Source organism: Diceros bicornis, chromosome 14 (assembly GCF_020826845.1).
Source record: "Diceros bicornis minor isolate mBicDic1 chromosome 14, mDicBic1.mat.cur, whole genome shotgun sequence".
In the NCBI taxonomy this organism is placed as follows: Eukaryota; Metazoa; Chordata; class Mammalia; order Perissodactyla; family Rhinocerotidae; genus Diceros; species Diceros bicornis.
Window position 1 is genome coordinate 62754427 of NC_080753.1, and position 26164 is coordinate 62780590.

General features: G+C 39.3%; 1 long non-coding RNA gene across 5 annotated transcripts in view; it reads right to left on the minus strand.

Annotated features, from left to right (window-relative positions):
• Positions 1-17157, minus strand: part of LOC131414180 (uncharacterized) — a 70624-nt gene extending 53467 nt beyond the window's left edge. For 2 of the 5 annotated variants that reach the window (XR_009222148.1, XR_009222147.1), the window contains exons 1-2: positions 16876-17157; positions 9981-10078 (exon numbers count right to left, since the gene is read on the minus strand). This is a non-coding gene — a long non-coding RNA (uncharacterized LOC131414180). The remainder of the gene's footprint in view (positions 1-9980; positions 10079-16875) is intronic. The other 3 variants (XR_009222149.1, XR_009222145.1, XR_009222146.1) reach the window with 2 other exon arrangements.
• Between the last annotated feature and the right edge of the window lie 9007 nt (positions 17158-26164).

Below are 26164 nucleotides of genomic sequence, written 5' to 3' on the forward strand. Positions count from 1 at the left end.
TGGATGTTGAACCATCCCTGTGTCCCTGGTATAAACCCCACTTGATCATGGTGTATGATCTTTTTAATGTATTGCTGTATTAAGTTTGCCAATATTTTGTTGAGGATTTTTGCATCTATGTTCATTAGCATTATTGGCCTGTAATTTTCCTTCTTTATATTGTCCTTGTGTGGCTTTGATATCAGGGTGATGTTGGCCTCATAGAATGTGTTAGGAAGTGTTCCATCTTCCTCTATTTTTTGGAATAGTTTGAAAAGGATAGGTATTAAATCTTCTTTGAATGTTTGGTAAAATTCTCCAGAGAAGCCATCTGGTCCTGGACTTTTATTTTGGGGGAGGTTTTTGATTACTGTTTCAATCTCTTTACTTGTGATTGGTCCATTCAGATTCTCTATTTCTTCTTGATTCAGTTTTGGCAGGTTGTATGAGTCTAAGAATTTATCCATTTCTTCTAGATTGTCCAGTTTGTTGGCATATGGTTTTTCATAGTATTCTCTTATAATCCTTTGTATTTCTGTAGTATCTGTTGTAATTTCTCCTCTTTCATTTCTAATTTTATTTATTTGAGGCTTCTCTCTTTTTTTCTTGATGAGTCTGGCTAAGGGTCTGTCAATTTTCTTTATCTTCTCAAAGAACCAGTTTTTTGTTTCATTTAGACTTTCTACTTTTTTTTTATTTCTATTTCATTTATTTCTGCTCTAATTTTTATTTCCCTCCTTCTGCTGACTTTGGGCTTTGTTTGTTCTTCTTTTTCTAATTCTGTTAGGTGTGTTTAAGAATGCTTATTTGGGATTTTTCTTGTTTGTTAAGGTGGGCCTGTATTGCTATGCACTTCCCTCTCAGGACCACTTTTGCTGCATCCCATATGAGTCGGTATGGTATATTTTCATTTTCCTTTGTCTCCAGATATTTTTTTATTTCTCCTTTAACTTCTTCAATGATTCATTGGTTGTTCAGTAGTGTGTTGTTTAGTCTCCACATCTTTGTCACTTTCCCAGTTTTTTTCTTGTAGTTGATTTCTAGTTTCATAGCATTATGGTCTGAAAAGATGCTTGTTATGATTTCAACCTTTTTAAATTTATAGAGGCTTGCCTTGTTTCCCAACATATGGTCTATGCTTGAGAATGTTCCATGTACACCTGAGAAGAATGTGTTTGGATGGAGTGCTCTATATATATCTATTAAGTCCATCTCGTCTAGATTTTTGTTTAAGTCCACCATTTCCTTATTGACTTTCTGTCTGGATGATCTATCCATAGATGGAAGTGGGGTGTTAATATCCCCTACTATTATTGTGTTGTTGTTAATGTCTCCTTTTAGGTTTGTTAATAGTTGCTTTATGTACTTTGGTGCTCCTGTGTTGGGTGCACATATACTTATAAGTGATATGTCTTCTTTGTGGAGTGTCCTTTTTATCATTATATATTGCCCCCTTTGTCTCTCATTAGCTGTTTTATCTTGAGGTCTACTTTGTCTGGTATAAGTATGGCAACATCTGCTTTCTTTTGTTTGCCATTAGCTTGGAGTACTGTCTTCCATCCCCTCACTCTGAGCCTGTGTTTGTCCTTAGAGCTGAGATGTGTTTCCTGGAGGCAGCATATTGTTGGATCTTGTTTTTTAATCCATCCCACTGCTCTGTGTCTTTTGATTGGAGAATTCAATCCATTTATATTTAGAATGATTATTGATATATGAGGGCTTAATGTTGTTATTTTATCACTCATTTTCCTGTTCTTTTGCATTTGCTTTGTTTCTCATCTCCTGTGTTTTGGACTACCAATTCAGTTTGGTAGTTCTGTATGATGGTTTTCTTAGTTTTCTCTTTATTTATTGTATGTGTCTGTGTTCTGATTATTTGTTTAGTGGTTACCTAAACCACTAAACAAATATATGTTTGTTTGTTAAACAAATAGAGGTTTGTATAACAAATCTCATAGATGAGATAGTCTATTTTCTGATGGCTTCTTCTTTCCTTAAACTAAGGCTATTCCATCCCTTTCCTCTTCTCCTTCTAAGTTATTATTGTCACAGTTATTCCATCTTGTGTTGTGAGTTTGTCTTTAAAGTGATGAGGTTATATTTATTTTTGGTGTTTTCCTTCCCTTAATCTTTGATGTTATAATTAAGTGTTTGCTAATCTATTCTGATAGAGAGCTGAAATTTTTCTGATTTTGTCTACCTATTCTTCTGCTTGTGCAAAGCTTTGTATCCCCTTTCTCTTTTATTTTTTAGGCATGAGGGCTTTCTTGAACATTTCTTGTTGTGGGGTCTTGTGGAAATGAACTCCCTTAGCTTTTGTTTATCTGGGATAGTTATTATTTCTCCATCATATCTGAAGGATATTTTCACTGGATAGAGTATTCTTGGCTGAAAGTTTTTGTCTTTCAGAATGTTGAATATATCATTCCCCTCTCTCCTAGCCTTTAAAGTTTCTCCTGAGATATCAGCTGAGAGCCTGATAAGAATTCCTTTGTACCTTATGTTTTTTTGTCTTGCTGCCCTTAATATTTTTTCTTTATCATTGACTTTTGCCAGCTTTACTACTATATGCCTTGGAGAGGGTCTTTTCATGTTGATATATTTAGGAGATCTATTGACTTCATTCACCGGTATTTCCAGCTCTTTCCCAAGGTTTGGGAAATTCTCAGCTATTATTTCTTTGAACAAGTTCTCTGCTCCTTTTTCCCTCTCTTCTCCCTCTGGAATACCTATAATCCTTATGTTGCATTTCCTAATTGAGTCGGATATTTCTTGGAGAATTTCTTCATTTCTTTTTAGTCTTAGTTTTCTCTCCTCCTCCATCTGGAACATTTCTGCATTCCTATCCTCAATATTGCTAATTCTTTCCTCCATATTTTCAGCTCTGTTATTTAAAGATTCCAGATTTTTCTTTATCTCCTCCATTGTGTTTTTCATCTCCAACATTTCCGATTGGTTTTTCTTTATAGTTTCAATCTCTTTTGTGAAGAAGTTCCTGCCTTCATTGAATTGTCTACCTGTATTTTCTTGTAATTCATTGAACTTTTTTATGATAGCTATTTTGAGTTCTCTTTCATTTAGGTTATAAATTTCTGTGACTTCAGGATTGATTTCTGGGTGCTTGTCACTTTCCTTCTAGTCTGGAGATTTAATATATTTTTGCATAGTGCTTGAGGGCGTGGGCTTATTTTTCCTCATTTTGAAGATATCTGGTTGCAGCTTCCACCTGCCGCCGCTGGGTGGGGATCAAGAGCTGTGTATTCTAAGTCTGCTGTGATCCGCAGGTGCTCTGGTCAACCGGCTGTGCTGGTGCTCCATGCGGGGGGAGGGGCTCTTTCTTTTGCCTACCCAATCCCAGGTGCTTCTCGCTCTTCCCTCGCTATCTGCTCTCCTGGAGTGCTAGCCTTATGAAGGCACCCCAGCAATAGTTCAGTCCCCTCCATGTGGGAATTTCCCACAGGCTGTGAGAGAACTTGGAGAGCGAAGGTTTTCCTGTGGAGGGCCGCCCCTCCCCCCTCTCTCTCTGAGAGCTGTTTGGTCCTGGTCCCAGGGTCACTGTCATTGGGGAAGGAGAGGAGTTCTTACCTTCTTCCACTTCCTCTGAGGGTTCCAGCACCTCCACCTTTGGATGTAAGGCTGTGTGGGTCTCTCAGACATCTTTTATGTTTTGTGAATGTCCTCTGTTGGTATATGAATGTCCTTTTTGTTATATTTTAGCTGGGGAGAGTATAAGGAGAAAGCTCATTCTGCCACGATGCTGATGTCACTTCAAATGAATTTTAATGACCTGGGTTGATGGAGCTGAATTTCTCATTTTCACCAGTGGTCAAGGCCAACAAAATCTTGGGTCCAACTTGGATTGGCACCATGTCTGATGGTAACCAAGAGCCAAGGAAGAGCCATTAGTAAACCGGTAAGAATGTTCCTATATTCCATTATTTCCTATTGACAACCCTAATCTAAAGCATTAATCAATATTTCCCCCTGTGGTTCCAGCAGATCCATGGACTTAGATCCAATTTTTGTCTATCAGATGACAAAAATTCCAACAGTCTGCCAAGCCAAGATCCATTCCCCATTTCTATCTTACCAAAAGAATCTTTGTTTGGGAATGGGGGACAACGGGGATACAGTTGAAAAACACATTTCCCAATATCCCTTGCAGCTAGGGGTGTTCAGTGGTGTCAAGAAGAATAAACTCTTAATTTCTTTAAGCCATTGTTTTTCAGAGCTTTATTACTTGCAGCCAAATTCATTTCCTAACTGATACTACTGATATCCTGAGTAATTAGTGTGAAGAAAAGCCACAACAGAAGGCTTTAGCAGAACTCTAGCAAAGTCCAGGAAACTGAGCAGGTAAATCAAGTGTCTAGAAGTGAATGGACTGGTTTCACATCAGATGTTAAACAGGAGCAGACCTAAGCATCTGAATGGGTCCTATCCATTCAAAGTAGTTACCTTGGGAGGCAAAACTACCATTTCTCAAAATATATTTGAATCTTCTTTCAACTAACTTCTGAGTTAACTTATAGGCTACACAAGTCCATTTTCTTTTATATTCCCACCCCATTTGGGGCCATTAATAGCACCACCAACTTGATAACTCATCTCATTGACCAGAAATGGCTCCACTCCAGATGACTTTGGACTATTTCAAAAATTCAAATATTCCCTCAAAGGATGAATTTTCCCACCACTGAGGCATTAACATAAAATTACTTGTATGCTCATCCTAGATCACCTGTCTGTCCTTTCCCAGCAAACTATACACAATAGGAAAGCCACCAGGAAAGAGCCCTTGAACAACCATGCCTGTACACGGGAAGTGTCTGTCCCCTGCGCCACCTCAGAAGTTGCTATTTGACTGTTGGTCTCCTACCCTCCTACTCCTATGCACTTTGAGCCATCTCTCTATCCAGGTCAGTTTCCTTAGCCCTGACCCTGTCCTGTCTTGTCTTTTAGGACCTCTGAGTATGACAAGCTGGGCTCACTTGGAACATAACAAAAGGTACATAAATGTGAGATACAGCTAGTCCAGGCCAGGACCAGAAGAAAGCGGCATCCACAGAGCAGGGCAGTGCCTGTTCACAGGTGTGGGCGGTCCTAGGGACAAACCAAGAGAGGTGTGTTACCTGGGGAGTCAGTTTGAAGAGCTGCCCTATAGGAGGGAGAGTGCTAGCAAAGGCCAAGACACTAAGCAGATAAGTCAAGTGCCTAGAAGTTAATGGGCTGGTTGATCACATTGGAAAGTAAACAGGAGAGGAAGGAGCTGGGGAACCAGCAAGTACTGGGAAGCATGGATGGGTTGAAGGCTGATTCAAAACAAATCCTGAACTTCAGGTGCCAGCAGAGATGGAGTGAGCCCATTTTAGCCTATCTCTCCTGCTAATTACAGCTAAAAACTCTGGACAGAATTCAAAATACCTGAGGACTCTGAAATGTGAACAAGAGCAGGCGATTTGGGGGAGGAAGACAAAACTTGAAGAATGAACAATACAGTAGTGAGTTTACTCATTTTTTTTCCATCATCTCCTGGTTTTTACCTAAACGTTGGGCCAAAGGCAGAACACAGAGAGCAAACAGCAAAAACTCTATGGGTAACCTACTCTTTCTAGCCAAAGGACAGGGAAACGGGACCCCTGTGAGCCTGCAAGTGTGGGAAGAATCTGCCTTTTTGTCTTTCCTTTTTTTCCTACATTTCTCTCTCTGCCCCAAAGCCAGCCTCAGTTGCAAAGCCATAGTGCTTCTGCCACCGCAGCATAGGCACCTAAACCCTGAGGAAGAACCTGTCTCTCTGGCCAGAGGAACCATGAAGAGGGGAGCCTGGTAAACAGAGAGTGGAAAATCCTGGCGAGGAGCAAGCTGGAGACAGGCATCCCCTTACTCTGCGAATGAACCTATAAACGTCCTAGGCTCACCCCTGAGGTGCCCATACATGGAAGAGACCCAAAGAAGCCTTTAGCAAAGGTTTTGAAAACTGAACTACAATCTAAAACATCCCTAGAACTTCCAGCCCGACCCCTGAGCAGTGCATGTACGGGCAGTCACAGAGCACAACGGGGCTTTGAAGTCTGAATCGACACTGGAACCACCAGCCGCTAAAAGTGAGTCAGAACTAGCAGTCTGAACCTGACCAGTTTGTTTGCCTATCAAAACAAGATTAACGTTATCCAGAGGATTTTTTAGTAGACTTTATTCTTTAGCACAGTTTTAGGTTCTAAACCCTGCATCCAGTTTCCTCTATTATTAACTTGTTACATTAGCATGGTACATTTCTCACAACTAATTAACCAATATTGATACATTATTATTTACTAAAGTTCATGGTTTACTCAGATTCCTTAGTTTTTACTCGCCTTTTTTTCCCAGGACACCACATTGTATTTAGTCATCATGTCTCCTCAGGCTCCTCTTGGCTCTGATAGTTTCTCTCATTTTTCTTGTTTGTGACGGCCTGGGCAGTTTGAAGGAATACTGATCATTTATTTTGTAGAATGACCCTTAATTGGAATTTATCTGATGTTTGTTTCATGATTAGACTGAGGTTATGAAGTTTTTGTTTTTGAGATAAAATTCACATAAGATAAAATTAACCACTTTAAAGCATACAATTCAGTGGCATTAGGTATATTTACAGTGTTGTGCAACCATCAGTTCTATCTAGGTGCAAAACATTTTCATGACTACAAAAGGAAACCCCATACACATTGAGCAGTCACTTCCATTCCTCCCCTCTCCCCAGCCCTGGCAACCACCCGTTTGCTCTCCGTCTCTATAGATTTACTCATCTGGCTATTTCACACAAATGGAATCATACAATATGTGACCTTTGGTGTCTGGGTTCTTTCGCTTAGTAAGTTTTTGCGATTCATTCATGTTGTAGCATGTTATCAGTATTTTTTGGGGTAATAATATTCCATTGACTATATTCCATTGTATAGATATACCACATATTGTGTATCCATTCATCTGTTGATGGAAATTTGGGTTGTTTCCGTGTTTTGGCTATTGTGAATAGTGCTGCTACGAACATTTGTATACATGTTTTTGTTTGAATGTATGCTTTCTTTTTTTTTTTTTTAATTTTTATTTATTTTCCCCCAAAGCCCCAGTAGGTAGTTGTACATCATAGTTTCACATCCTTCTAGTTGCTGTATGTGGGATATGGCCTCAGCATGGCTGGAGAAGCGGTGCATCGCTGTGCGCCCGGGATCCGAACCCGGGCCGCCAGCAGCAGAGGGCGCGCACTCAACCGCCAACCCATGGGGCCAGCCCTGAATATATGCTTTCAATTCTTTGGGGTATATACTTAGGATTGGAAGTGCTGGGTCATAAGGTAATTTTATATTTAACTTTTTGAAGAATCATCAAACTGGTTTCCAAAGTGGCCGTACCATTTCACATTTGCACCAGCAATGTGTGAAGGTTTCAGTTTCAGTACATCCTTGACAACACTTGTTATAGTCTGTCTCTTTTATTCCAGCCATCCTAGTAGGTGTGAAGTAATATCTTCACTGTGATTTTGGTTTGCATTTCCCTAGTGACTAATGATGGTGAGTATCTTTGCACGTGCTTCTTGGCCATCTGTATATCTTGTTTGGAGAAATGCCTATTCAAGTCCTTGGCCCAATTTTTAAAGGGGACTTTTGACTTTTTGTTGTTGAGTTGTAAAAGTTCTTGACATATTCTGGATATTAGACTCATTAGATATAAAGTTCCCAAATATTTTTTTCTTTTCACTTTCTTGATAATGTCCTCTAATGCACAAAAGTTTTTAATTTTGATAAAGTCCAATTTATCTATTTTTTTCTTTTCTGTGCTTATGCTTTTGTTGTCGTATCTAAGAAACCATTGCCAGATCCAAGGTCATAAAGATTGACCCCTGTTTTCTTCTAAGAGTTTTATAGTTTTAGTTATTACGTTTAAATACTTGATCAATTTGGAATTAATTTTTGTAAATAGTCTGAGGCAGGGTTTTGCAGGTGGACATCCAGCTGTCCCAGCATCATTTGTTGAAGAGACTGTTCTTTCCCCCATGGAATGGTCTTGGTACACTGATCAAAATCAATTGGCCATAGATGCGTGAGTTTGTTTTTGAACACTTATTTCTGTTCCATTGATCTATATGTCTGTCATTACACCAGTACCACACTGTTTTGATTACTGTAGCCTTGTAGTAAGTTTTCAAATTTGGAAGTGTAAGTCCTCCTTTGTTCTCCTTTTTTTGATATTGTTTTGGCTATTCAGGGCCCCTTGCAATTCTATAGGAATTGAAGATTGGCTCTTGTATATCTGCAAAAGGCTGTTGCAATGTTTACAGGGATCGTGTTGAATCTGTGGATTGCTTTGTGCAGTCTTGCCATATTAACAATAGTTAAGTCTTCCAATTCATGGTCATGGAATGTTTTTCCATTTTTAGATCTTCTTTCTTTCAGCAATGTTGTATAGTTTTCACTGTACAATTCCTACACTTCCTTGGTTAAATTTATTCCTACGTACTTTATTCTTTTAAATGCTGTTATAATGGAATTGTTTTATTAATTTTTTTGCATCATTCACCGCTGGTGATTTTTTTTTTTTTTTTTTGGTGAGGAAGATTGGCCCTGAGCTAACATCTGTGCCCATCTTCCTCTATTTTGTATGTAGGACGCTGCCACAGCATGGCTTGATGAGCAGTGTGTCAGTCCATGCCAAGAACTCAAACCTGCGAACCCGGGCCGCCAAAGCAGAGTGTGAGAATTTAACCACTACGCCACCAAGCCAGACCCTGCTGGTGATTTTTGTGTGTTGACCTTGTACCCTGCAACTCTGCTGAATGTATTTATTAGCTCAAGTAGTTTTGTGTGTGTGTGTGTGTGTGTGTGTGTGTGTGTACTCTTTAGGAGTTTCTATATGTAGGATCATGTCATCAGCAAATAGAGATTATTTTATTTCTTTGTTTCCAATTTGGGTGTCTTTTATTTTTTCTTTCTTTCCTTATTTTTTGGCCTAATTTCTCTGGCTAGAACTTTCAATACACTATTGAATAGCACTGGTGAAAACAGGCATCCTTGTCTTGCTCTTAGGGGTAAAACTTATTCTTTACTATTGAGTATGATATTAGCTGTGAATTTTTCATAAATGTCTTTTATTTCATCAAGGAAATTTCCTTCTATTCCTCGTTTGTTGAATGTTTTTATTGTGAAAGGGTATTGGATTTTGTCAAATGCTTTTTCTCTATCAACTAAGATGACCATATGTGTTTTCTTCCTTGTTTTATTAATGTGATGTATTATATTGATTGATTTTCACATGCTGAGCCAGCCTCGCTTTCTTAGGATAAATCTCCTTTGGTCATGATGTGTAATCCTCTTAATATGCTGTTGGATTTGGTTTGCCAGCATTTTGTTGAGAATTTTTACATCTACACTTATAAAGGATATTGGTCCATAGTTTACTTTTCTTGTGATGTCTTTGAATGGCTTTGGTATCGGCATAATGCTGCCCTCACAGAGTGAGTTAGGAGGTATTCTCTTCTATTTTTTTAAAGCGTTTGAGAAAAACTGGTATTAATTCTTCTCTGAATGTTTAGTAGAAGTCACCTGTCAAGCCATGAGGTCCTGGGCTTTTCTTTCCTGGGAAATTTTTAATTACTGATTCAATCTCTTTATTTGTTATACGTCTGCTCAGATTTTATATTTCTTCTTGAGTCTCTCCAGGAGATTTTAACAGAAACTAGAGTCTCACAACATAATATTCAAAATGTCCAGGATTCAATTCAAAAATAAGTGACATTTGAAGACCAAGGAAAATGCGCCCAATTCTCTAGGGAAAAGACATCAAGAGCTGCAACCCTAAGCTGACCCTGATTCTGGAATTTCAGACAGTCTTTGAAACAGCTATTGTAACTACACTTTATGAGGCAAAAATGAACACTCTGAACAAACAGAAAGATAGAAAATCTCAGCCAAGAAATAGAAACTATAAGAACCAAGTGGAATTTTTAAAACTAAAATAAATACCTTCAATTAAAATGTCTTGGGTGGGCCCAACAGCAGAATGAAGACGACAAAGGAAAGAGTCAGTGAAGCTGGACGTAGAGGAGCAGGAATGACACCATCTGAAAGACAGAGGACAACATTGGAAAAATGAATGAGCATCAAACCATATCAAACGACCCAACATCAGGTCAGTGGATTCCCAGAGAGGAGAAAAAGACTGGTGAAGAAAAAAATTGTGTGTGTGTGTGGTTTTTTTTTTTTTTTTTTTGGTGAGGAAGATCAGTCCTGAGCTACCATCCACGCCAATCCTCCTCTTTTTTTGTTGTTGTTTGGCTGAGGAAGACTGGCCCTGGGCTAACATCTGTGCCTATCTTCCTTCACTTTATATGGGACGCCGCCACAGCATGGCCGGACAAGTGGTGCATTGGTGCACGCCCGGGATCCGAACCCAGGCCACCAGCAGTGGAGCGTGCACACTTAACCACTACACCATGGGGCTGGCCGCAAGAAAAAAATTTTTGGAGAAATAATAGCAGTAAATTTCCCAAATTTGTGCAAGACATAAATTTAAAGATTCAAGAAGCTCAGCAAAATGCAGTATGAAGAAAACCACACACAGACTCATCTAATCAAACTGCTGAAAAGCAAAGATAAAGCAACTATCTTGAAGACAGCCAGAGGAAGACAATACTTCACACATACAGGAACAACAATTTGAATTACTCTAGATTTCTCATCAAAAACCATGGAGGCTAGAAGACAGTGCACACATCTTTACGTACTAAAAGAAAATAACCATCAACCCTGGATTCCATATCAGGTGAAAATATCTTCAGGAACCAATATGAAATAAATATATCCTCAATGATTAAAAACTAAAAGCATTTGTCATCAACAGGCAGCAACTAAAAGGATGCTAAATAAAGTTCTATAGGCTGGAGGAAAACTTGGAATTTCGGGAATCAAGGAAAGACAACCAGATTGGCAAAGATCTGAATAAATATTAAATTACTTTTCTACCCTTACATCCTTTAAAATATGTATGACAATAGAAAACAAAAATGATAACGATGTCTGGTGAGGTTTTCAGTGTATACAGAGGGTAATATGAACTATATGGCAAAGCTTCATTGTTGTATTTTTAATGGTAGAAGTTGGTAACAGCAAGTTGACTATAAAAGAACTGGTATGTATTGTAATACCCAGAACAATCATTTAAAAATGCAAAGAGATATAGGCAAAAAGCCAAGAGATAAATAAAAACGGAATAATGAAAAATTTTCTAATAATCCAAAGAAGCCAAGAAAAGAGGAACAGAAGAACAAAAAAAGGCAGAGGGGAGACAAACCAAAAACAAATAATAAAATAGTAAATGAAATAATAAAATGACTCTCAAATGCATTATGCTAAATATAGAAAGCCTAACTAATAAAGTTACACACTGAATGATTCCATTTATATGACATTCTGGAAAAGGCAAAAACGATAGCCATGGAGAACGAACCAGTGGTTGCTGGAGATAGGGGTAGAGGTTGGTATGATTACAAAATGGCAAAACAAGGAAATTTTTTTGGTATAATGGAAGTGTTCTGCATCTTCATTATGGTGATGATTACACAACTGTAAGCATTTGTCAAAACTCATAGTAAATTTTGCTGTATGTAAATTTAAACATAAACTTTTAAAAATCCTGAGAACTTGACTGCCCATCACCGCACACCTCTCTCCTATGGCCTGGATGTCTCCACCAGAGTCTGGCTTGACAGCTCCCTTATAAGTCAGCTACTTAAAAATTTTAACACTGCAATAAGCACTCATTATGTAAACAGGACAGCCCATTTGAGGAAAAAAAACCTGTTAGCCCATTAACTAGCTAGACTATATTACTAATTCTTCCAGAGAACAAAATCACCCTTTTAAACATTGTTTTGAGAAGCTACTATCATTCCAATTTGGGATGCCAGGACTACACGAACCCTGGCACAGTCTCGGCAGCAAATCCAGGACTCCCCCTGCCTCCTGCCCTCCCAGGACCCAGGCGGGGAGTGAACGGGTGTCATGGGAGTCTCCAAGAGGGGAAGGGATTTGCACTCGTTGGGCAGCTGTTCCTAAGTGGCAGGAATTTGTTCCAAGTGCCTCTAGAGGATTTGGGGGAGCCAATATGAAGTAAGCATAGCAAGAAAATGTAGAGTAGAAAAACCATAAAAGGAAAAAGTAAGATGTGTATACTTTCCAGATGGTTCTGACAATTCACGCAGAACTGTATACCTAATAACATAGCTTATTTTTGACAGTATCCACAACATATCCCCATAAGTGACTGGCTGCCCATGCACATTGGTGAGTGTTGAGAAAGGGAAACCACCTTACTCTGTAATAGTAACGCCATTCTCCCTCCCATCTTGCCGTGGGTGTTTCCTAAATGAGTCTGTGCCTTGACTTTAATGCTCTCCTTGCCTGGGCACGACTCTACCTTGAATGTCCAAACCCTCATGGGAGACACAATGGAGCTGCTGAATTGGCACTGCTTGGAAATATTGTTCCTGCTTGCATAATTAGAAATAGACTTACAAGAAAATTAGCTTCTGAAGGCCGTGCATTATCTATAGGAGTCTGCACCATTATTTTCATGGGCAATTTCTAACTCAAGGGCCATTGACAAGAAGAGCTCTAAGATGCGATTGCCAGCCACAAAGTGAAGCTCGGTGAGGAGCCAACAGCAGTGTCCATGACATGATGTGGAGGGGACAGTGTGATCGCTCAGGCTAATGAAGGGCAGCAACGAGCAGGCTGCTGTTAGTTTAGAGTGGCTCTGTTTGGACTGGTTATCAATTAAAATGGCTATTGTGCCTTTAAATTTAAATATCATACTTATGATGATTTATAAAGCAGGAATTCTTGCCAATTACTGTGTTCCTCTGTCTTCATGAGGTGTCTAACAGCCTAGCCTGCTGACCCTATGTTACTTATCACCCCATTATCCTCTACCTCTACTGGGAATGCAAGCCCTGCTGGCTACCCATCCTCCCTGGTACTGCCATCTGCAAGCAGCTACCCCAACTTCTTTCCACTTGACATGACACTGTTTCCCATCTTCCCTACCCTGTCTTTGGTACCCTCTGTGCTCTCGTCTCCTGGAAACAAAAATTTTTTAAGCTTTCACCAGATATTCCTTCCACTAGGAAAATCTGGCTCTGCCCTGAGGACATGACCTCTCAGCCCCTCCAAGTGGTACCTGCCCTTTTCCCAGATGTCTCTTCATCCTCAGATGAGTCAGCATTCTTCTGCTAAGCCATCAGCTCTGCTATACTGTCTCCTAAATAAGTTTTACTCCCCTTTCCTGGGCTCCAGATCATCTCCTGTAATGTTCCACAGGCCCTTCATCCTCAATAGGTCCCCAGGAACTCTTCCTCTGTGCCCCAAACCCGCTCCTCCTCCCAGCCTCTCCTTACATAGCCTCCCAGCTTTAGTTCACGCTGGTCCTTCCTCCTGACTGCTCACTCCTCCCCATGACAAACGCCTGGTCAGCCTTTGAACCCAAGCTTTGAGTCACCTCTATAAAAGAATCCCCAATGATTCTCTAAATTCCAGGAGGTGTAAAGACCTCACTCCTCTCTTCTGTTAAACACTATACATTGTTGTGGTATAACAATTATTGAAAAATTTTAGAATTAGTTAATGTAGTCTCTCCCAAGTGACCTAGAACATACTAAAAGCATTCTCCTCCTCCTCTTCTTTCTTCTTTTAGTATTTTATTTTCATATTTTTGTACGTAGTTCCATATCTGGCTATGGAACTTGCTGAACGAAGAAATGAATAATTTTGGTAGGATGCAACATGTCTGAATAATCTACCTTCGTTTAACAGATTAGAAAATTGAAACTGAGGCCCGGGAAGGTGAGATGATTTCTCAGAGTCACACAGCTTGTGTCAGACCAGTACTGGAATGCAGCTTTTCTGAATCCTGGCCCAGGGATTCTTCATAGCGTGCTACACTTCCTTTCTGTGCTTAGATGCATTTCTGTTTTTAAGTGAATGATTTCAATCATTAAAAATTATATAAATATACAGAAAGGTACATTTACGCTGTTAAAAATTTTTGGAAGACTTCTAAGAATGGTAATGAGATGTCTATAGTTTAAAAAAAAAAGAAAAGAAAAATCCTCCCAGAGACCTACAAAAAGGAATCATAAGAATTATAACGACACTGAAACTAAGGAAATCTTCTATGTCATTTTTACCAACTTGCAAGACTATCCAGAGGGAACACAGTTTGAGTTGGATTGAATGACATCCTTATTCACTGAAACACAATAATGTAACATGTTGAGTGAGTCGTCTGCAGAGGAGGTGAGGTTGACAAGGAGCCATTGGGACACAACTCAAAGGCTCTTAAGCAAAGGTGCTGGTTTCCCTCCTTGATTCTAGAACATTCTCCAGTCAGTACTTTCACTGGGGAGGGAGTGGGGCTACAGATCAAGATGCTCTAGGGAGGGAATTACACATTAACCTATACTAGACACTGAAGGAGTCCTACATAATTTATAAATATGATCAAGCAAAGGTAATTTACTAGACTATTAAAGAGAATGAGCAACCAGAAAGATGGAGACTAAACTAGGCGACTCGCACCAATGGCTCCCAATTAAAAGGATTTAATGCAGGAAACAAAAATAATCTTTTATAAATTCTGATTCCTATTCACAGTCACATCCAACAGGATAAAACAACAACTAAAGTTGCCTAAGAAAAAGAACCCAGTGGAGACATAGAAAATGGTTGCAGAAAGAAAACAATAATCAAAGAAATATAACATTTAATCAAGAAACTGAGCAGCAGAAAGAACACTGTCAAAAATAAAATTTTGGAATTGGTAAATCAACTGAAGAAAGTTCCCCCAAACATGATAAAATGGCAAAGGGAATAGAAATTGTAAAGTGTAGAAAGATAAAGAACTCAGAGGATACATCTTAGAGAGTCAATATCAATATCTCTTTAATAGCAGTTGCATAAATTGAAAATATATACAATAAGCAAAGCAATTATTCAGAAACACTAGATGATTGACAGTAAAAACTTTTATTTCCTTGGGAGTTATCCCAACCCAACCCAGAACATTTAGTCGCAGTCTCATGGGCCAGTGAAGATAATCTTAATGACCCACAAGAGTTTCCCTGAAACACTTGGACATTCCATCCTACAGAACCCATGTTGGGACACCACTGGTCCAAAACAGTTAGCTCTGTGCCAAGCCCAGTCATTCCTTCTACATAAGACAAAGAGAAAATCAGCCTTGCGTAAAATCCAGGCTGTAGATCAACCTGACTCCTGAGCAAATGCCTTGCAAGAAATATGCGTTGCTGGAGAACAAACAGTGATTTTCACCATAGGTCAGTCTTAACCCAGGTTGACAAATATTTACTTTACTGTGCAAAACAGTTAACACCTCAATCTGAAGCAGCTGCACTTGGGTTAATTCAAGACTTTCCCCTAATGAGTAGCTACTTCTCTTACATGACTAAAGGGGTCACCAAAATGTACCTCCCAGAATAAAGAGTAGTACACACTCCAAAACGATTTTCTTCTCCATCCTAAAATATTAAAACTATGCAACCTCTAATCCTCATCATTACATGTAATATTGAAAATTAATGTTTTAAACTGTTTTTTAAGGAATGAATGGGAGAGGGAGAAATGTGAATAAAGTTCCAGATTATTTAATAAAAAACAAATGATAATGGGAAGAAAAAGGAAGCAGATGTGTGTTAAAATTCTTGGCTATGTGAAGGTGAGTGGTATATCCATAGATAATGTTTAATTCTTAACTTTGATAGAAGAATGTAGGATAAAAAATGTTTGCAATAATTTAAGGGTAACTACTATTGGAATAACATTTAGATGTAATATTTTTTATCACTAGAGGAGAAAAAAAGGACAAAAAAATGATCAAACAAGGAAGAGGCAGGAAAGATGAAAAAGGAAGCAGTAAGAAATCACAATGAACATGAAACATAAAATAAGATGGCAAGAGAAAGACTGAATATATCACTAAGTGCCAAAAATAATAACATGCATGGATAAAAGTATTCTCCTTGCTATGTCTTATCTTCAATAAGAAAAGAACAGATTAAGTGAAAGAGCAAAAATCAGCCAAATGCTGTTCTTAAGATACATACCTACAACAAATGATGAGGGAAAAGGTAGAAAATCAAGAGGTGAGCAGGAATATATCAGGAGAATGCTATCAATGACAAATGGCAAAAACACTAATATCACACAAAGTACACTTGAAGGTCAAAACATCAAACAAGGCTAAGAGGAATTTTATTGATAAAGCATACTATCTCTAAAGAAACTATAATAGTCAGAAACATTTATACACTAAACTACATTGTATGGAAATACTTGAAGCAAAAGAATTTTCAGGCATTCAAAGTTATTTTGACAAGATCACAATGAGCTTTAAAAATTTATATCAAAATTTAACAAATCCAGTAAAAAAAAATTAATACGATTAGAGTATTTGAATTACTCAACAAGCTTTATTTAGCAGACATACTATTTCTGTATAAAACAGAAGATCTTTTTTAAATGTTCATGGATTATTCACAGAAGTTGTTTATAGACTGTGCCATCAAGAAAATCATAATCATAATGAATTTATATAGGTAGTTGATAGAAAGATAGCTAGATAGAAAAATAGAAAGATAGATAGATAGATAGATAGCAATAGAACCTACCACATTCTCTGAAAACAAAACTAAAATAAACCACCAAAATATAGCTCCCTTATTCTAACTTCCTAGAAATTTAAAACCACTCATAAATAACTCTTAAAGATGAAATAATTATAGTAACAGATTAAGTAATTAGAAAATGACATAAAACACCTATGAAATCTGGCTAAAACTCTTACCAAAAAACGAAATGTGGGGCCAGCCAGTGATGCAGTGGTTAAGTGCACGCGCTCAGCTTTGGTGGCCCAGGGTTCGTGGGTTTGGATCCCTGGTGTGCACCGACACACCGCTTGTCAAGTGTGGGGGAAGAGGGAGAATCCCCCTCTGCCCCTTCCCTTAAGGTTCTTATGGCTGGCCAATAATTAACAAGACAGGTTAGCAGGAGAAAATAATACCAAGTTTAATAACATGTATACATGGGAGAAACCAGGGACTCTGCGTTTCTCAACACAATAGCAGAAATTCTCATCTTAAATACCAGGTATTTAAGATGAGCTAGAGACAAAGGAGGATGTTGGGGGTGGGGGGAGTCAGTTACAGGAGATTACCACTAAAGCACTGTAAACAACAGTAAGGTTATTATGCAGATTTAAGGCTCACTTTCCACATTGATAAGTTTCTAGAAATGAGGTCATCCCCCCTCTTCCCAATACAGAGAGGGAGACACCTTTACAAATGGAGATTTCCCTTATAAATGTAAATGTTTGGCAACTCCTCACGGGGCCATCCAGAGAATGTGGCCAGAGAGACAGAACTTCCGATAAGATGGGCTTGTTGGTGCCTTTTCTATTGTAACATCTATTTTACATTATATTACAGCCATCAGATGGAAGATCTGTTCCAGGAAGGAGTTACTGTGTCAAATTCTTTAGGCAGGTAGTGGGGGAGGTCAAATGTCCCTCAGAGAAAACAATCAGGTAAGGAGATAGATTTCAGGGTGGCCAAATCTTGGTCTCCCACACGAGCCATGCTGTGGCGGCGTCCCATATAAAGTAGAGGAGGATGGGCATGGATGTTAGCCCAGGGCCAATCTTCCTCAGCAAAAAGGAGGATTGGCAGATGTTAGCTCAGGGCTGATCTTCCTCACAAAAAAAGAAAGAAAGAAAGAAACATGCAAAAATATTTGAAAAAGTAGTCTCCTTATTGCTTAAGAGCATGGATTCTAGAGTCAGGTTGTACAGGTTCAAATTGCAGCTCTTTCACTTACTTCATTTGCATCACTTTGGAATAATTATCTAACCTCAAAGTGCTCAGTTTCCTCACATGTAAAATGGAAATAATAATACTACCTGTCTCTTAGGGTGTTGTAAAAATTAAATGAGGTAATTGATGTGGTCTCTTTCCATAAGTGGTCTCTGGGGAGATAAGATTAGTTAGGTAGGTAGCTAGGCAGGCAGACAGGCAGATGGATGGATGGATGGATGGATGGATGGATGGATGGATGGATAGATAGATAGATTAGATAGATGATAGATAGAGAGAGAGAGAGAGAGGAAGAGAGGAAGAGAGGGAGATTGGCATTGTGGGAGATCAAGATTTGGCCACCCTGAAATATATCTCTTTACCTTGATTGTTTTCTCTGAGGGACATTTGACCTCCCCCACTAACTGCCTAAAGAATTTGACATGGTGGCTCCTTCCTGGAACAGATCTTCTATCATGATGGTTGTAAAGATAATGTAGGATAGAGGTCACAATAGGAAAGGCGCCACGCCTCTTTTATCAAAAACTCTGTCTCTCCCAGACCACATTATCTATAGATGACCATGAAAAGAATTGTCTTCCTGCCCTCTGAAGTCCCAGGCCGCTACCCGCCCCCAACACGCTCCTTGCCTTTAGCTGCAATACTTAAGCAAGCAGCTTAGACAGAGAGACGAGTTGCTCATTTCTGAGTTTCTCCCATGTATACATGTTATTAAACTTGGTATTATTTTCTCCTGCTAACCTGTCATGTTAATTATTTGGCCAGCCATAAGAACCTTAAGGAAAAGGGCAGAGGGAGATTCTCCCTCTTCCCCCACAGTTTTGGCGACCACAAAGGGACCCTAACTGGCTGGCAAGTTGCCTCCTCTGGCTGGAAGACTGCCTTCTCCCTGGACTACTGCAGATGATGTGATACGGGAACACCTGACGAAAGCCTGCAAAATGTAAGATTTCTTACCATGTCAGGCTCCCGGAATCTCTATCTGCGGGGTCCGGTGGAAGCAAGAAGTGAGAATTTTTTTCTCTTTCTAAATTTAGATTGGCAGGAGAAAATATTTGGGAAACTAGTTTCTTGTGTTTTTAGTGACCCTTGGTTTAAATTTGGTAGAGTACTCTTGGTTTTGATCTTGATCCCTTTTCCTCCCAGAGTAGTCTCTGTCTTGTTCTGTGTCCTGAGAACTTGGCTTTGTGACCTGTGAGAATATTCTCCTTGGTCTCCACCATACGGAAGGCGCATTTACCGGGGTGCCGCTTGGTGGCCAGTCGAGTAGACTGGGGTTCCGAACTGTCTTTGTCTGGCTGTGCCAAGCTCTCAGGGGAGTTTGTCATAAACGGCCCAGTCCATAAGGGCTTTTGTCGTCTTAACCTTCGTTGCTTGTTAGTGCTGGAAAAATCCCATTCCAGTATCGCCTGCTCAGTGTCACAGATTAGTGGGTCTGTGACTGGAGGCGTCCCACACTATTGTGGGAGACCGGAGACACCGTTTTCACTACACCATCCTTGCCGCCTGTGCAACGAAGGTCTTTACTTTCTCTGAATATCTTTGGGAGTGAATTCTGTGGATCATGGGGGCTACATCATCTGCGCCCTCACCAGGGATGCCTCTTGCGTCCATGGTAAAGATTTATTCTAAGCGTGGAAAGTTACCTCCGGGTCTTTCCTTAAAAAGGCTTATTGGATTGAGTCATTATTGGAATAAATATACAAGTGAAGATCCTACTCGTCAATGGAAAACTTCTAAATTGGGGGAAAAAAAATGTTTTGAGAGCTCTCACATAATTATTTATTTGGTACCTAAGAAAAGGCCAGAAAAAGGAAGGGAAAAATTTGACTAGCCTTAAGACCTTGACTCAAGTTACATGTAAAAGTGTAAGTGTTGATAATATTGTAAAGGTTGGAATGTTTGAGCTAATCTTATATAAAGAGGTTACATCAACTTTGCCTGAGTATGTTTTAAAATGTCTGACTGGGAATGCTTCCCTTGTCCAAAATTATAAGACCAAGACCTATTGATAAAAGTCTTAATGATAACTATGTTTAAAGGTATAAGAACTGATGAAATTTACATGAAATTTTGTAGGAAAAAACTGATGTTATTTCTACTACAGAACTGGTTAACAAAAATAGTAATTTAAATGATGGCTAATTTTATCTAATATCTTATGAAGTCTTATAGGCAATCTAAATAATTATTGGCAACAAGTAACTAAATAGTTGTGAAAAAGATGAATGTTGGATGAACTTTAAACAATAACTATGTGTTATGGTGGTTACAGCTTCCAAACTCTTTTTGGTGACTTAAAACTTTAGAGTTTTGCTAAATTTATGATAAAAATTCTCTGAGTATCATCATTTCCAAATAAGATAAGATATTAGACATTGATTGCTAAATGTACGTTTGTCTACATTTGGCTTTTCATTACAGGAAAACTAAAAGGTGTTTTGGGTCTATTGATAAACGTGTTTTATTAAAAGATTGTACTATGAAGTAACATTTTTCTAAAAGTTATGAAGTGTTTATAAATTTTCCAAGCCACAAGATACTAATGTAAAAGAAAGTTTATAATTGTTTACTTAGTTTTTACTTACAAATTAAGGTTTCTAAGGGTTAAAATTTCTAATTAGTATATGTGATTGAAGCTACTAAATATTAAGAAAAATATGTCTGTGTACAAGGAAAGTAAGATGTATAAAGAAGGTACAAAGAATGGAAATATTTTGTTTGACTAAGAAAGATAAATTTGTCCTCAAGCAGTAGGAGGGAAAAGAAAGACATGGGACAAATTCTGAATGTAAAAAGAAAGTTATAGGTTTGTGGAAGAGGAATTCTGGAAAAGGAGTTTTTGCATGGTCAAGTTGGCTAAGATTGAAATGAATTTAATTAAGTAAATGAGTTTTAATAGCAGAAGTAAGCTGGTGCAAAATTAAAATTTGGTCTTCTGTCTCTTAAAAGGATAATTTGCTTAAACTTGATAAAGAGGTTACAAAAGATTTTTCTTTACCTTTGAGTAAGTCTACCTAAAAGACAGAAAATCTATGTTTTGTTAAAATAATTTCCTGTGTTCAAAAGACTGAGGTCTCTCTATTAAGGCTTTTTGGACTGTGAGTGCTTTGTTTGCATTGACTTGACTGTTTATATTTTTGAGAAGCTCCCCCAAAATTCATATCTTAAATAAAGTCTTTTTTTTTACTTTTTTTCTTTGAGAATTTTCAAAGGGCCCTGGAACTTCTCAAAGAAATTTGCTCTCTTCCTATAAGGAGGAAGATACTAAACTTATTAGGCTTATTCAGTATGTTAAATTACATGGGAAGCATTGTCAGACAAGTGATGATAAGCCTGCTTAGGTGGTATTAGGTGGGTAAATGTTATTGATATAGGTGTTTTAAAATTGTATAGCATTACTGAAATTCTGATCTGTCCTGGTTATCAGTCATAATTCTGGTTATTATTATTTTAAAGTGTTGTATGTCACAAAATTAACCAAATTTCTTTGTCAATTGCCATTTCGAGGTCTTGTTGTTTACAGACATTTCTTTGCTCTAATGCTTTTGCAAAGCATTTGAAGTTTCAACTTCAAAAAAATTCATAGCAAGTACTCTGACATTTACACTGGAATACAGGTTTCTGACAAACTTTCTGATCATAAAACTGAACTTGGTAAGAAATTACAGAAATCTGATAGAGAAACTAACTTCATGAAGCTGCTAACAAAAAGATTGGGATCAAGAATGGATAACACAGGACTGAATGAACTGATAAGGATGATTATAATTTTTTTGATTTTTCATTTGAAGTATTGCTGAATTTTTAATGTTTTGTTTTTTCAGATTTAAGGAAAACTTTTTCTCTTTTCTCCTGAGCTAGCTATGACTTATAGCAATTTGGTAAATGATACTTTTGTAAGTAAAATTGAAATATTTATCTTTTTCTTTCTATCTGATCCCTCGAATTTGGAAACTCTTAGTAAGTGAGTATTGTTGTTTTCATGGCAATATAGTTATTTGCATAAGTTCAATAAGAATCTGTTCTCCTTATAACAGGACACAATTGGAAACACTGGTTATATTACCAAGGCTGTGACTGGAACATCATATTTGAATATAACCATACAGCTTTTGAGGTATGAAGATTGGACTTTATGGAATAAAGCCACGTGGAAATATTGGCCTGGTACCTTATGTTCCAAGCAGAACTTACCAGGATAAGTAAAGAATGTCACTTATCTGGCAGGTACAAGGAACCTCGAAATATTTTGGGGGAACCTCGGAAGAGAGGAATTCACCCAAATCTGTAGGTATTACAGGCGAAGTATGATGACAAAACCCTTGGCTTGGCTTTCCTGGCCTCGAGAGGCCTTTGAAGTTCAATCTGAGATTCTTTATAAAAAGTTCCAGCAAAGCAGATTTAAAAGAGCCTATGTGATCAATTGCTATTCTTGCTGTACTTATGTAAATAATTGGGCCAACTCTCTTGGAACTAGACTTATTTTGCAAACTAGTTAGTTTTAATTTGGCTATCTTAATGAAAATGAGGGTGATTTTAGAGAGAAAAATTATATTTCAGTAAAAACTATAGTATACATTTGTGGATATTAGATCCTAGTTTTGTTAATTGTCTTTTGAGGTTTTTGTTTTATATCTGTTGACTGGACGGGATCCTGATTTCTTCTAGTCTCCTGAAATATCTGGCTGCAGATATCCAAACTAACGTTTTTTATTTTTTTCCATCATTTTCATTTGGAATCACTGAAAACTGAACCTGCCCTTTTTCCTGAAGCCTTACAAACTGAAGCTGATGTACTTGATATGAACTTAAGAGATTACCTGATGACATCACCAGAGACATTTTAAACTGCAAAAGATGCTTTGACGCTGACATCTAAAAATCTTCTTAACTGGCTATCCTCTGACCTCAGAAACTGGTTTACAACTTGCTCCAACCATTAACCTTGTTTTTCTTTTTTTTTTTTTGGTGAGGAAGGTTAGCACTGTGCTAACATCTGCCAATCCTCCTCTTTTTTTGCTGAGGAAGACTGGCCCTGGGCTAACATCCATGCCCACCTTCCTCCACTTTATATGGGATGCCGCCACAGCATGGCTTGCCAAGCGGTGCATAGGTATGTGCCCGGGATCCAAACCAGTGAACCCCGGGCCACCGCAGCGAGGTGCGAGCACTTAACCACTTGCGCCACCAGGCCAGCCCCTTGTTTTTCTTTTGTTTACAAAAAATGTTTCTATTAAATACTTGATTGCTTGCTTCCACAATATAGGCGTAACCTTGAGAGCCCACCTGCATCACCACCTTCCAAAAGGAACTTAATTGAACTGATCTATTATCAGGACTAAGAAATGTGTTCAGTGAGATGAAACAATCTACCAACTCAGCTTCTGGACTATGAAACTTCTTTAAGTTTCAAAAGGACTCTGAAACTTTTAGTTTCAAAGGCGGGACTGTGGGAGATCAAGATTTGGCCACCCTGAAATATATCTCTTTACCTTGATTGTTTTCTCTGAGGGACATTTGACCTCCCCCACTAACTGCCTAAAGAATTTGACATGGTGGCTCCTTCCTGGAACAGATCTTCTATCATGATGGCTGTAAAGATAATGCAGGATAGAAGTTACAATAGGAAAGGCACCAAGCCTCTTTTATCAAAAACTCTGTCTCTCCCTGACCACATTATCTATAGATGACCGTGAAAAGAATTGTCTTCCTGCCCTCTGAAGTCCCAGGCCGCTACCCGCCCCCAACACGCTCCTTGCCTTTAGCTGCAATACTTAAGCAAGCAGCTTAGACAGAGGGACGAGTTGCTCATTTCTGAGTTTCACCCATGTATACATGTTATTAAACTTCGTATTATTTTCTCCTGCTAACCTGTCATGTTAATTATTTGGCCAGCCATAAGAACCTTAAGGAAAAGGGCAGAGGGAGATTCTCCCTCTTCCCCCATAGCATACAGGGAGAAAAGTTTGCGATTGGGAGATTGATTGATTGAGAGACTGAGCTATTTCAGCAATGTTGTGGACTGAATTTTGTCCCCCTCCCAAAATTCATGTGTTGAAGTCTTAACGCCCAGTACTTCAGAATGTGACTATATTTGGAAATAGGGCCTTTAAGAGGTAATTAAAGTCAACTGAGGTCATTATGGCAGGCCCTACTCCAATCTGACTGGTTTTCTTATAAGAGGAGATCTGGACGCACAAAGAGACTCCAGAGGGAAGACCACGTGAGGACACAGTGACAAGGTGGCCATCTACCAGCCAAGGAGAGAGGCATAGAAAAAACCAGCCCTGCCAACACCTTGATCTCGGACTTCCCGCCTCCAGAACTGTGAGGAAATAAATTCTTGTTGTCTAAGCCCCCCAGTCCCTGGTACTTGTTACGGCAGCCCCAGTGGACTAAGACACACAGTGCCAGCAAACCTGCCAGCCGGCCGGTGTGAAGCAGGCAGGAGACAGGGTCCTGCCCCTCCCGAGAGTCTCAGCTGTGGGTCTCAGTTGTGGTGTGAGCCTCTCATTGAGCCGAGAGCGGGTCAGGGGTCAAAGATCTGTGTATTTCGTACAGCACTGCCCCAAAGAAGCCACCCTCATCCCCCTGGACCCCAGTGGAAAAACAGATTCCATCAACGATGGGGGAAACTTTGTCTGTGCTGAGCTTACCGAACCCCGCACTCTGGACACTGCCCTTGATGGTCAGTTTAAGGGATTTTCAACGACAATTTGTCTACGTGCAATTTGAGCCCTGTGGGCTGCTTTAGAGCCTACCCTTTACCTTAGTTGTCACTCCACAGGACAGCATGGACCCAGTTTGGTGCTGACAGAGAAATGCACAGAAAGGTCACCAGAAACAGAAATAAAAGTGTGTGTGGCGTGTGTGTGTGTAAACGTGTGTATGTAATTGTGAGTGTGTGTTCACTGTGTGCAGTGGGCATTCCCAGCCCCGCAACTCACCTCTCTTACTTGGAGATTCCTCCCCAAAGAAGTTTACATCCAACAGCTAAAGAGACAACAACAAACGGCTCTTCATAACTCAGCAAGCTAGCTGTGCTGACAGCAGGGGCTGCTGCATGGAGTCTACATGGCCAGGATCCACCTTGGTGACCCCCAGACCCAGACCCCTTAGAATCACCTGGGAACTGTTGACCCATCCCCAGGGATCCTGACCCACTTGGTCAGAGTGGAGACAGGGAGGTGAGGAGATGAGAGGAAGAGCTGGTCCAGCCCAGGCTGCTGCCCACAGGAGGCGGGAAGCCCAGGAAGGGAAGTGGGTCACCGGGTGGGCTGATGCGAGCAACAGAGAGGAGGGATGACCACGCATAGTCTCACCTGGGGTGAGACTCACCCTGTCGGCAGTTCAGATTTCAGACTCTGTCCAATCATAAAACACGACTTTTCCTCTTTGGAGGAAGAGCTACCAAGGCAGCAAGGAGAGGGGCAGAATAAGTGGAAACAAGAATTTCATCCACAACAGTTTCTACAGGAATTCACTCATTGTAGACTTGGCATTTCACTACCTGAGGGGAAGGTAGATGCTCCATAAATGATGCTGGGTTAGCGGGGAAGGTGGGCAGAAGAAACGTTAGCTCCCCACCCCACCCCACACTTGCTACCATAAGGAAAATGAATTCCAGATAGTCTCAGATTAAATATTACAAAACAGCAAATAAAATTATTTAAAATATAAGAAAATCTGTGGGGTGGAAAATTCTTTCTAAGCATGACACAAAACCCACAAATGACAAAAGAAAAAAACAATTAAACTGACTAATAAAAATTATAATATAGCTACTTAAATATTAAAGACATAATAAATGAAATTAAATAATATCTGACAAACTGTAAAAAATATTTGCAACCTATGTGACAGACGAGGGTAAAACAGTATTTTCAAGATGTAAAGAGTTCTTACAAATCTATAAGGAAAAGACAAAGTAATTGTTTCAATGGATAAGTAATAGGAACAGAAAATCCACAGAAGAAGAAATAGAAACGGCCAACAAGCCTCTGAAAAGAGACCTCACTAGTACGCAGGAAAAGACAGATTATCATAGTAGAGAAATACCCGATCCATCCCTCTGACTGACAGACAGCACCAAGTATCCGTGACGTGTGGAAAATGGGCTTTCACCCCGGCGGGAGTTCAGGCGACACAAGAATAATTGGTCAGTATGTATTAAAATTCAAGAGACTCCCTGAGGGCACAGCTGGCCCCGGTGGGGCTGGGTTGTCAGGTCTCTGAGAGCCCCAGCCATGCCCTCCAGCAAGG